The sequence below is a fragment of the Mirounga leonina genome, unplaced genomic scaffold (genome assembly GCF_011800145.1).
Source record: "Mirounga leonina isolate KUSES-001 unplaced genomic scaffold, KU_Mleo_1.0 Mir_114, whole genome shotgun sequence".
NCBI lineage: Eukaryota > Metazoa > Chordata > Mammalia > Carnivora > Phocidae > Mirounga > Mirounga leonina.
Window position 1 is genome coordinate 39,929,122 of NW_023270265.1, and position 12,268 is coordinate 39,941,389.

Here is a 12,268-nt window from a genome sequence, read left to right on the forward strand (position 1 = left end):
GACCTGAGTTTTTAGATGGAAAGAATCCATTAAGGGCGTAGTGGAATCATTCAACCTGCTGTCCAACTGACATCATCACAAAATTTCAGAATATGAAGGACAAAGATAAGATCCTATGAAGTTGCAAAGTGAAAAATAGGTCACCTCTAAGGGATCAGGAGTCAGAATGCTTTGAACTTAACAGCAATACTTGGATGACTGATCTAACAATTGGTTTACCAATTCAGAAGAGAGGTAGTGAGAATCTTATAGATACGGGGAAGATAAATCCCAGGATCATAGCTGTGCACCAGGCCTAGAGAGCAACCAATCCAAATGAAAATACCTCCAGAGATGTATTCCCAAAATGGAATTGCTACAATACCTGATATGTTGGAAATATTGAGAGGAATTTTAAACAACTTGGATAGAGTTTTGGTCAGTGATAAGTACATAGAAAACTAAGCAAATAAACCACAAGAATATCATTAACTCCAGGGAAAACAAAAAGTTGTGCAAGGAAGTATAAGTAATACTAATCATAATACTAGATAGCTCAGCTGTGGATATTTTGATAATCATATTAAGCACTGACTATTGATCTAACCAAAAGTATAACACAATGTTGGAAGGATAGGAGTGGGAAGAAGTGTGTTTGTGATGGTGGCAGATGTTTTGTGAGAAAGAAGACTAAATTCATATCTTTCATGTGGGAAATCAGTAAATAGTGCCAAAACTGAAAAAATAAGCAACAGCAGCATGTTAGTGACATGAAGGCAAATTAAAAAAATGAACAGCCAAAAGAGTTGAAATTATTACTTGGGAGCACACGTGATGGGAAGAAAAGGGGAGCAGGCATGGTGATATTGATAGTCTACATTAATACAAATGATTTTTGTAAAACTATATTTTGGAACGTTTGCTTTGTTTATTGACCATAACTCTAAACATGACATGCAAAGTAGATCTTTATTTTAATATAAATCATAAGTACATGGTGTGCTAGTAAACCAGCTCACTGAGGCATTGGGGGTGGGAGGAGCCCTGATTTGTAATGTACCGTTGTAAAGGCTTCTACCGTGGCTAATTTCAAGATAACAGTAACTTAACAGCTGGCTCACAAAGTTCCTAAAATTTAATAATCGACTCATACAAGGCAATATAAATCAGCTTATAATGACTTCAATAAAAGTACATGTTTTCGTTTTTGTTTTTAAAGGAAAAAATCCTCTCTGGCTTGCGTAAAAGTATAGTGTTGATATGTGAAACATATTTTTCTTTGCAGTTGTTTTTTCTTTAAATTTAAATCACTTTTTGAGATGTAATTCATATGCAATAAAATGCACAGATTTTAAGTGGATTTTGATAAGTTTTGACAAAGATAAACACCCATGTAATCACTACCCAAAGCAAGGGATAGAACAATTTCATTTATAGTTATTGACTGGATGTAATCAGTAATTTTAGTAATATTGGATATTGGGTATGGGGCCTTAATGGTGGGACTACAGAATTCAGGCTATGGTGATCCACCATGGGATGTCTTTTATTTTTTTCCAGGCAAAAATTTAATAACTGGCAAAAATTTGGGACTACTAAATGGAGAATCAGTGAGATGATCAACCCTTTATTAATTAGGTTTTATATAATAAGTTTCTATCTTTGAAAGCTCTGTTTTAATGTACATTGGAGCAAATTAACTAATTTAACTGGGAATCCATAAGGTCTCATCTATCAAGCCAGTTTATAAGTGCCAAAAACTTACTTTAATTTTCATTCATTTTTCACTATGTTAGAGCATCCATACCCAATATGGGATATTTTAGGAAAATGGGTACTATGACTATAGGAAATTTAACAAGGCTACAGTTAAAGTGAGGCATACCTATTTTTCCCTTATATTATATTTAGTTACCTTCTTAGGATTATAGGGAGCATGATGCTTACATTTAGTGGGATCTCCAGGTATAACTAAAATTTTGAGCACTAGTATTAAGCCTATGAACCTCTGTTAATTAGAGCATTTCAGCAAATGCTGAAGTTAATTTATAACCTAGGTTATAGAGATACAAAAGCCTATTGGTGCCTTATTAATGTTTTTGTTATATAAATTTTTTAGCATATAAATTTTGGATTTCCAATTAAGAAAAAGAAAGGTGTGCCAGATAGAAGACTGTCTAAAGCAGAGCTATGTTAGGAAACAGAAAGGAAGCTTGGTGCGTATAGAAAAGTTGCAATATTAAAATTACACGGGACAAGTTGAGAAGATTTACTTCAATAGATGTGTAATTTGATCATGCAGAAAAGGTAGTGAAATCACGTCGTCATAAGTTGGCAGTGCTCTAGTCATAATGTATGCTGTTTGAATATAGTACAGATTATGCAAATCTTCTGGTTATACATTAACAATAGGAATTGTTTCCTGGTGCATGTCAAGAAGAATGACATCATAATGGTTGGTTTAAGGATTGATTCTAATAGCTGAACATAGATATAATAAATGAGTTCTGTAACACTGCCTTGAATCTTTCTGTTCAGAACATGAACAAAAGACATAACCTTCTTTGAACAAAACTGGACAAATCATTCCTTTATTATGTACCATGATTCTTTTTTTTTTTTTAGATTTTATTTATTTATTTGAGAGAGAGAGAGAGAGAAAGCACATGAGAGGGGGGAGGGTCAGAGGGAGAAGCAGACTCCCTGCCAAGCAGGGAGCCCGATGCGGGACTCGATCCCAGGACTCCGGGATCATGACCTGAGCTGAAGGCAGTCGCTTAACCAACTGAGCCACCCAGGTGCCCCTATGTACCATGATTCTTATGTATGACAATTTGAGAGGTGAAGAGGAGCCTTCAGATAAGTGCCTTAAGAGGCATGAAATATCTTGCATCTATGGGCTGCTGAGAACAGGAATATATATATATGTTCCCCCATTTTTAAGAAAAGTTAAATTAAGCTGTCTAAAAGTTAATTTCCTCCTTCACTTAATGCTATTTATTCCTTTGACCTGACACCTTATCTTGTGTTTTCTGCCTGTTACTTTTGTACACATTTTAATAGTTATTTATTGAGTGCTGAGTTAGTTGGGACACTTTTACTTGTAAAAGATCAGATATCCAACGCAAACTAGCTTCAAAAAACAGAGTGTGCGGTCTTGCTTAAGTAGTTAAGTCCTGGAATACATATTGGCCTTCCTTCCACACAGCCAGATCCAAGGGCTTTAACAAAGTAATTAGACCAGTCTCTCTCTCCACCACTAGGTCCATTTTTCAGTCTTCTAGCTTCATCTTCAGGTAAACTCTGCCTACATGGTGTCAGAGATGGCTACGAGCAGCTTCAGGCTTTTATCATCAGTGTAGCTATCCCCCATGGAAAGAGTGCTCCTCCTGTACTAGTTCTAGCAGGTCTCTGAACTGGCTCTCATTGACCTGCATGGACAAGGTCCCTGTGCCTGGAAACACTCTCTCTGGTTCTGATTGGCCAGGCCAGGCTGAGGGGCGGGGCAAGAAATGAGGTCAGCCGAACGCAAACCACTGGGAAAAGAGAAGCATATTTCTCCAGAAGAAAGCGGAAGTGTTGTTACCACAAGGAGGAAGAATGAATGATGGGCATTACCAGCAAAAGTACTTTCTCTATTCCAAGCACTCTGAATGTCCACTTATTCTTAAGGGTTCAGTTCAGGTGTCATTTTTAAAAATTTTTTTATTGTTATGTTAATCACCACACATTACATCATTAGTTTTTTTTTTATTCTTATGTTAATCCCCACACATTACATCATTAGTTTTAGATGAAGTGTTCCATGATTCATTGTTTGTGCATAACACCCAGTGCTCCATGCAGAATGTGCCCTCCTCAATACCCACCACCAGGCTAACCCATCCTCCCACCCCCCTCCCCTGGTTCAGGTGTCATTTTATCTATAAAGCCTTTCTGGACCCTTTGCAATATAGGCAGAAATGATCCTTTAACTTTCATTTAGTTTTTACATTTACCTATGTTATAAAACATAATTTTGGCTCAGTTATAATTAATAATTTTGTCTTTCTTTTTCCTCCAGGCTCTTTGAGGACAGAGATCATATTTTATTTTTGTTTGAATCCCATTTATTCATTCATTTAGTCAGCAAATATTTATAGAGTACGATGTACCAGACATGACGCTGATGCTAGCAAGATGGTGGAGTTCAATATACACTTTGTCCCTGCACTAACAAAGCTTATTCTAATGGGAAAGAAAAAAATTACAAAGTATGTGTTAAATTTTGTGATACAAGTGTTAAGAGCATCATGGTAATATACATGGAGGGAATGAAGGAGTTAGCATGATGAAGAATGATGTGGAGATGGGAGGTGACTGTTTCAGGAAGAGGGAAGGGCTGTATGAGCGTCTCGAGGTAACAGATGATACCATGAGTACTCAAGAAACTGAATCTCATACAATATAGAAATAGCATAGGCCAGATCTTGGAATGCATTTGGCTGTTTCAGCTTTTAAAATCCTTGGATTTTACTTTAAGGACAATGACTCTTTCCCCTGCGGGTGCTCTCACTCTCTCTGTCTCTCTCTCTCTTTCTCAAATGAATAAATAAAAAATCTTTAAAAAAAAATTGATGATTATGCCAGGCTCAGTGCTAGGTATTAAAAATACAAGAGTGGGAAAACACTTTTAATAAGTGGTTAATAGATGTTTGTTGAATAAATGAGTCATCACATGAACTGCTTTTGTTAAAAATTTAGATGAGGTTGCTTGAAGATGGGATAAAATATATAAGGACACACATCATTGTAAGGCTAATACTCACCCAGCTTTCTACTTTTCCTAGTGGCTGAACAATCTCAGTGATGGAAAATTGGTTTGGGCTTAATTAATCTGGGCCAGAGGAAGGTATCAATGTTAGGTAAAGGACTTCTTAGTAGAGCATACAGCAGTAATTAGAGTCTCTCACTTGAAAAGCCTTATTTCCAAGTGTAGTTAACTGTCAGTTCTCTCTCTCAATTTCCTCATGGAAACTACCACTTTTTTCATCTAGGTTCACATAGAGCCTGTGATTCTTTTTTAAAAGTGTCCATCTTATCTAATAACACCTGCAGAAATTGTTTATATCATTGAAGACTGTCTGATGAAGCTGAGCAAGATAGCCCACTAAAATCTTTTCCTGTGGCAGAAGGTGCACAGGGAATATAGCAAATTACCTCAACATTTCTTCATTTCTTATCCAGGGTATGTTACTTCTCATCCAGGGAGCATGAGACAGAGACTACGAGGCTGATGACACCTGTCACACCTTGTTCCACTGTTTGTTCTCAAGGATGAGGCAGAAGAATTTAAATTATTTTCTGATGCTTGTCATGCAAAATGATATTGATGTCGTAGTGTGAGTTGGATTATATTAATTAAAACTCAATTTCCTGTAGAAGTTTTAAATTTAGCTAGTTTGTTACAGAATATGGGAGTAAGAAAGCGGTAGTTCTCCATGATTATTCTATGGGGGAGAAGTCTGATGTAAGTCAGAAGTGTAGAGAAAATGAAGCATTTAGCTTCCTAATGGACTTTAGTAGTACTGTCAACAAGGTAGTCTCCTAGCATCAACCAGTCACATGACAGGATTAATAATAATAGTTCTGTGCATTGGATATCTGCTCTACACTGTGCCCAACACTTTATAAGCATTCATCTATTTCTAACACTTAAAAAACACCCAACACACACACGCACAGACACATGCACACACAAAACTAGGAGAATGAATTTGCAGCAGGTGATAAGTGGAGTGTTAACATGAATAATGCAGAGAGAACCTCAAAAAATTAATAAAGAAAACTGGGCAAGGGATATCAATAATTAATAGAAAAAGATACAGGGGCAGCTATTCATACAAAAAGATGCTTAAGCTCATTTATAATTAAATGCATACAAAAACGAGATAAATTTCTTTAGGAAATTGGCAAAAATTAAACAAAAGGATGATGCCAGTATTGGTGAAATTAGGAGGAAAAAGCATACTCTTACATTACAATATTTTTGGAGACTCTATCAACATTTTAATTTCATGGTTTATAACCTAGAAGTTACTACCAAGTACCAGCATGGGTTGTGTGATGTTTGTAAACAAGAATACAAGGTTGTAAATCAAAACCTCTATGAGATACCACCTCACACCAGTCAGAATGGCTAAAATTAACAAGTCAGGAAATGACAGATGTTGGCAGGGATGCGGAGAAAGGGGAACCCTCCTACACTGTTGGTGGGAATGCAAGCTGGTGCAGCCACTCTGGAAAACAGTATGGAGGTTCCTCAAAAAGTTGAAAATAGAGCTACCGTACAACCTAGCAATTGCACTACTGGGTATTTACCCCAAAGATTCAAATGTAGGGATCCGAAGGGGTACGTGCACCCCGATGTTTATAGCAGCAATGTCTGCAATAGCCAAACTGTGGAAAGAGCCAAGATGTCCATCAACAGATGAATGGATAAAGAAGAGGTGGTATATATATACAATGGAATATTATGCAGCCATCAAAAGGAATGAGATCTTGCCATTTGCAACGATGTGGATGGAACTGGAGGGTGTTATGCTGAGCGAAATAAGTCAATCAGAGAAAGACATGCATCATATGACATCACTGATATGAGGAATTCTTAATCTCAGGAAACAAACAGGGTTGCTGGAGTGGGGGGTGGGGTGGGAGGGATGTGGTGGCTGGGTGATAGACATCGTGGAGGGTATGTGCTATGGTGAGCACTGTGAAGTGTGCAAGACTGTTGAATCACAGATCTGTACCTCTGAAACAAATAATGCAGTATATGTTAAGAAAAAAAAAAAAGAAGAAGATAGCAGGAGGGGAAGAATGAAGGGGGGGAATCAGAGGGGGAGACAAACCATGAGAGACAATGGACTCTGAAAAACAAACTGAGGGTTCTAGAGGGGAGGAGAGTGGGAGGATGGGTTAGCCTGGTGATGGGTATTAAAGAGGGCACGTTCTGCATGGAGCACTGGGTGTTATGCACAAACAATGAATCATGGAACACTACATCAAAAACTAATGATGTAATATATAGTGATTAACATAACAATAGAAAAATTTTTTAAATACAAGGTTGTAGTTTTGAAAATTTGGAAATGGCTTAAATATGGAATTAAGGGCATATTATGCAACTATTAAAAATTGAGGAATATTTATATATTATCACTTTTGGAAAATGTCGATGATACATTGTTAAGCTAAAAAGGCAATCTAGACAATACAGTACAATAACATTTTAAAAACCTGTAATGTGATACTTTGAAAGACAAGTAGAATTGATACACCCCAACAAATGTAATCAAGAAAGAGGAAACACAAGTTACTGATATCGGGAATACAAAGGGAACCCTACTACAAATTCTGTAGACATTATAAGAATGATGTGAATATTACAAACTTCTTTATGCCAATCAATTTTGCAACATAAAATAGACAAATTTCTTGAAATACATAAATTACCAAAACTTACATAATAATAGAGCATCCAAATAGCCCCATATCTATTAAATAAATTGAATTTGTAATCATAAACCTTCCTACAAAGAAAACTATAGCACCAGATATCTTCATTAGTGAATTCTACCCAACACTGGAGGAAGAAATAAAACCAGTCCTCACAAATTCTTTCAAAAGGTGGAATAGGAGACAATATTTCTTACTTTGTTTTATGAGGCTAGAATAACCCTGAGACCTATCAATGATATTACAAGAAAAGTAAATTATAGATCAATAACTTTCATGAACATAACACAAAAATTGTAACAGCCTATTAATATACACAAAGGATAACTTATCATGGTGAAGTGGGGTTTATTCCACAAATACAAGGTTGATTTAACACTTGAAAACCAAGCCAATGGAATACACCACTTAACAGAATAAAGGAAAAAACTCACAATAGATGCAGAAAAAACATTTGGCAAAGTTCAGTACTCCATCATGATGAAACCTCACAGCAAACCAGGATGACAGCCTCCTCTGTTTGGTAAAGGGCATTACAAAACAACCTACAGCTCACATCATACTTAATGGTGAAATGTTAAATCCTTTCCTCTGAGACTGGCAACAGGGCAAGGATGCTTGCTTTCACCATTTGTATTCAACAGGGTAAGAGGTTCTTGCTGGTGCATTGAGGCAAGAAGAAGAAACAAAAGACATCTAAATTGGAAAAAAAGTTGTAAAATATTCATTATTTACAGACAGCATCAGTGAGTATTTGAAAAATTCTATGGAATCATCCCAAAGTATAGTAGAACTAACAAGTGAATTTAGCATGAATACAAGATACACAGGCAATATTCAAAAATTTTATTCTGTATACAAGCAATGAGAATTTAAAATTAAATTTCAAAAGATACTAAATGCATCAAAAAACATCAAATACCTTGGAATATACCTTACAGATATCTTACAAAAGATGTACAAGACATCTACATTGAAAAGTGCGAAATGTTACTTAAAGAAATTACAGAATGCCTAAATAAGTGGAGAGATATGTTCATGGATTGGAAGGCTCATTAACATCTGGATGTCAGTTCTCTCCAAATAAGTCCATACACTCAATGAAATTCCTATTAAAATACCAGAAGGATTTTGTGAAGAAATACACAACCTGATTCTAAAATTTACATAGAAATACAAAGGACCCAGAATATCCAAAACAATCTTGAAAAAAAAAAAGCACTATTGGTAAAATTACACTGCCCGATTTCAAGACTTACTTCTTAAAGCTTAGATCAAGACACTGTGATATTGGCATAAAGATAAACATATAGATCAAGAGAACAGAATAAAGAGGCTAGAAATTGTTTTACATATATATGATTAGTTGATTTTTTTTGCCTCGGTACCAAGGCAATCCAGTGGGGCAAAGGAAATTGTTTTTAAACAAATATTGCTGGAAAAACTAGATATCCATATAGAAAAAAATACACTTAAACCCCTCTCTCATTACATATACAAAACTTAATTTGAGATGGATTATAGACTGAAATGTAAAACCCAGAACCTGGAACCTTGTAGAAAGAAAACATAGGTGAATATTTTAGCCACTTGGGGATAGGCAGAGTTTTTTGGATAGGGCACAAAAAGTGCTAACCATTACAAAACAAAACAAAACAAAACAAAAAAACTAAGTTTTCATCAAAATTAAAAATTTCTGTCATCAAGGGGCATCTGGGTGGCTCAGTTGTTAAGCGTCTGCATTTGGCTCTCAGGTCATGATCCCAGGGCCCTGGATCGAGCCCCAGGGCTCTCTGCTCGGTGGGGAACCTGCTTCTCCCTCTCCCACTCCCTCTGCTTGTGTTCCCTCTCTCGCTGTCTCTCTCCCTGTCAAATAAATAAATAAAATCTTTTAAAAATTTTTTCTGTCATCAAAAGGTGTTATTTAAAAAATAAAAAAACAAGCTACAGACTGGGAAAGATACTTGAAGCTCAACTCTGACAGAACTTGTATCCAGAATATAAAAAGAATTCCTATAAATTAATATTAAAAATGAACCAAGAAAAAATGATAAGCTAGACTTTATTAAAATTACAAACTACTCTGTGAAAGACAATGTCAAGAGAATGAGAAGCCACAGACTGAGAGAAAATATTTGCAAAAGAAACATCTATTAAATATATAAAATATACAAAGGACTCTTAAATCTTAACAGTAAGAAAACAACCCAAATAAAAAATGAGTCAAAGACCTTAAAAGAAGAAGAATACCCAAAAGAATATATACAGGTGGCAAGTAAGCATATAAAAAGTTGCTTCACAACATAGAAGAGTTAGTGTTTAAAAATTTATTTATTTATTTGAGAGAGAGGAGAGAGCCGAGCGGTGGGAAAGGGCAGAGGGAGAGGGAGAGAGAGTCTTAAGCTGACTCCACGCTGAGCATGGAGCCTGACGTCGGGCTCTATGCAGGGCTTGATCCCACAACCCTGAGATCAGGGCCCTGAGATCACAACCCGAGGGGAAACCAAGAGTGGGATGCTCAACTGACTGCACCACCCAAGCACCCCTAGAGGAGTTAGTGTTTAATGGGTACAGGGTCTTATTTGGGGGATATTAAATTCTTTGGATGGATGGGGCTGATGGCTGCACAACAGCGTGAATGTATTTAATGCCACTGAACTGTACTTCAAAATGGTTAGAATGGTAAATTTTATGTTATTTACACTTCACTACAATAAAAAAAAACTCATTGAACACTGAAGACTTGTATATTTTATTGAATGTTAAATGTACCTTAATTTATTTATTTTATGATAGTTAATTTTATTTGTTAAGGGCTCATATTGCAAACATTAAACCAAGTGTAGCTTCGATGCTGTGATCCCAGATTCACGTATTTAGGAAGATAAAAGCAAACTATGATCCATGTATATGGATGAAAAACTAAAGGCTCACAGTTAATCACATTGTAGTTTTAAATTTCACAGCCTAGGAGCCAAAAGTCACAGGTGTTTTTGGTCTTTCTGGATGTTCCACAAGGTAACTCCTGAGCTGAGTAACCTCATTACCCTTCAGCTTCTGGTTGATAACACTGGTTAATCCCCGAGCAGTCAGGATACACAGAAGGCTCAGGAAGATTTCGTTCTCGATGCCATGCATTCCCTTCACCATTGTTGACACTGGACGAATCCCAGATAGATTTTTCAACAAGGATTCAATGAGATCAGCCACACTTAATCCAATAGCCCAGTTGGTATATCCTTTTAGCTTGATGACTTCGTAGGCACTTTCAACCACCATCTTAGGCACTTCCAATTTTCACTGTCATTGTCTGTCCCCATTTCTGGATTCAGTTCCTGGAGAGAAACACCTGCCACATTCACTCCACTGCACACAGCCACACTTGAGTTGCCATGTTCTCCCAAAATCCATCCACGGCAGCTGCTGGGATGAATGCCTAGTTTTGCAGCCATAAGATAGTGACATCTAGCAGAATCCATATTACACCCACTTCCATTCACACAAAATATGCCTCAATTTAAAATATTTTTAAAAGAGAGAAAAAGTGCTGAATAAACGAAATGAATAAGCAAACCAAAACTAATGCCAAGACTTTAAATTGCTCGAAATAATTCCGCTAAACTGAATATGCAAGTAAGGCTGAGAAATACTTTAATGGTTCTGGTACCATTTAGTTCTCTGGGGGAAACATTTCCAGTTGGCCATTCCAGAGCTGTTGGCCCACAAGCACACTGTCCTCTGTATTTCAAAGTTGGATTCCTCAATCTCCATGGCAGAGAAGAGCCCTGGTAACTCCTCAGTTCTTTACGAAGACCCATTTGTTTAAACAAATGATTTGTTAAAAAATGAAAAGTAGGTACAACAGGTAGAGCAGCCTTCAGGATTGCGTTGTGAATTCTCAGAGTTTACTTGGAGATAACTGAAGCCAGGGGGGGCACCGTCCCCTTGTCTTCGCTCTGATTTTTAATATGGGACATGCGATGCGAAACCCAGTGAGCCTTAATGGCAATCTTCTTCAGATAATCTTTGTTAGCTACATCATTCTTTCTGCCTGACCATTTGCTGGAGGCAAACATGGGGGCAGTTCAAATAACCTCTTTGTTCACAGCCTGCCTAATACCAACCAAGACAAACTGATTCATTCCCTCAGACTCTGAGGCAGAAACTAACCCTATCTAGTGATCGGTCTATAGTTGCAAGTAACTATAATCGTGGCATCAAGGTCTGTTTTGTTGCTGGTGGCCCTGAGCCAAAGATAATTATTTTATTTTTTCTACCTTTGGTGGCACTCCTCTGTAGGCTGTTGTGCAAATTGGGGAAGTGTGGATTATACTGATGTATTTCTGTCAGCTGAGTTTTTTTTCCTCCCTTGTAAATCTCCAGCACTGGGTTCTCATACAGCCTTCCTGGTCTCCTTTCTATTTGGAAAAACAAACAAACAAAAATCCCCAACTCACTGGACACTGTCCTGGCCACTAAGGGACATATCCCTGAGCCTGGGGGTTCTCTTCTGGATACCTCCTCTCTATCAAGGCACTGACGCCTGACTCCATGTGAGTAAGGCTGAGATTCTCCTTGTGATTCCCGTCAGAAAGTTCAAGTCCTGTTTATCCAACCAGCCGTTTCCTACTCCCACCAGGCTTCCTCCTCGGAGCCCAGAAAACAGCTTGAAATTGATGTAAATTATATAGACATAATTGCAGACGTAATTCTAGAACTTCTTGACTCTGAGATAGGATCAAGGGCTTCCTTTATTTGGAAGACATTGTCCCTTAAGAATGCACATTTACTTCCT

The 12,268-nt window shown here is 37.1% G+C and overlaps 1 pseudogene; it reads right to left on the reverse strand.

The window, feature by feature from the left end:
- Positions 1 to 10,454: 10,454 nt before the first annotated feature.
- Positions 10,455 to 11,291, reverse strand: LOC117998518 (annotated as a pseudogene).
- Between the last annotated feature and the right edge of the window lie 977 nt (positions 11,292 to 12,268).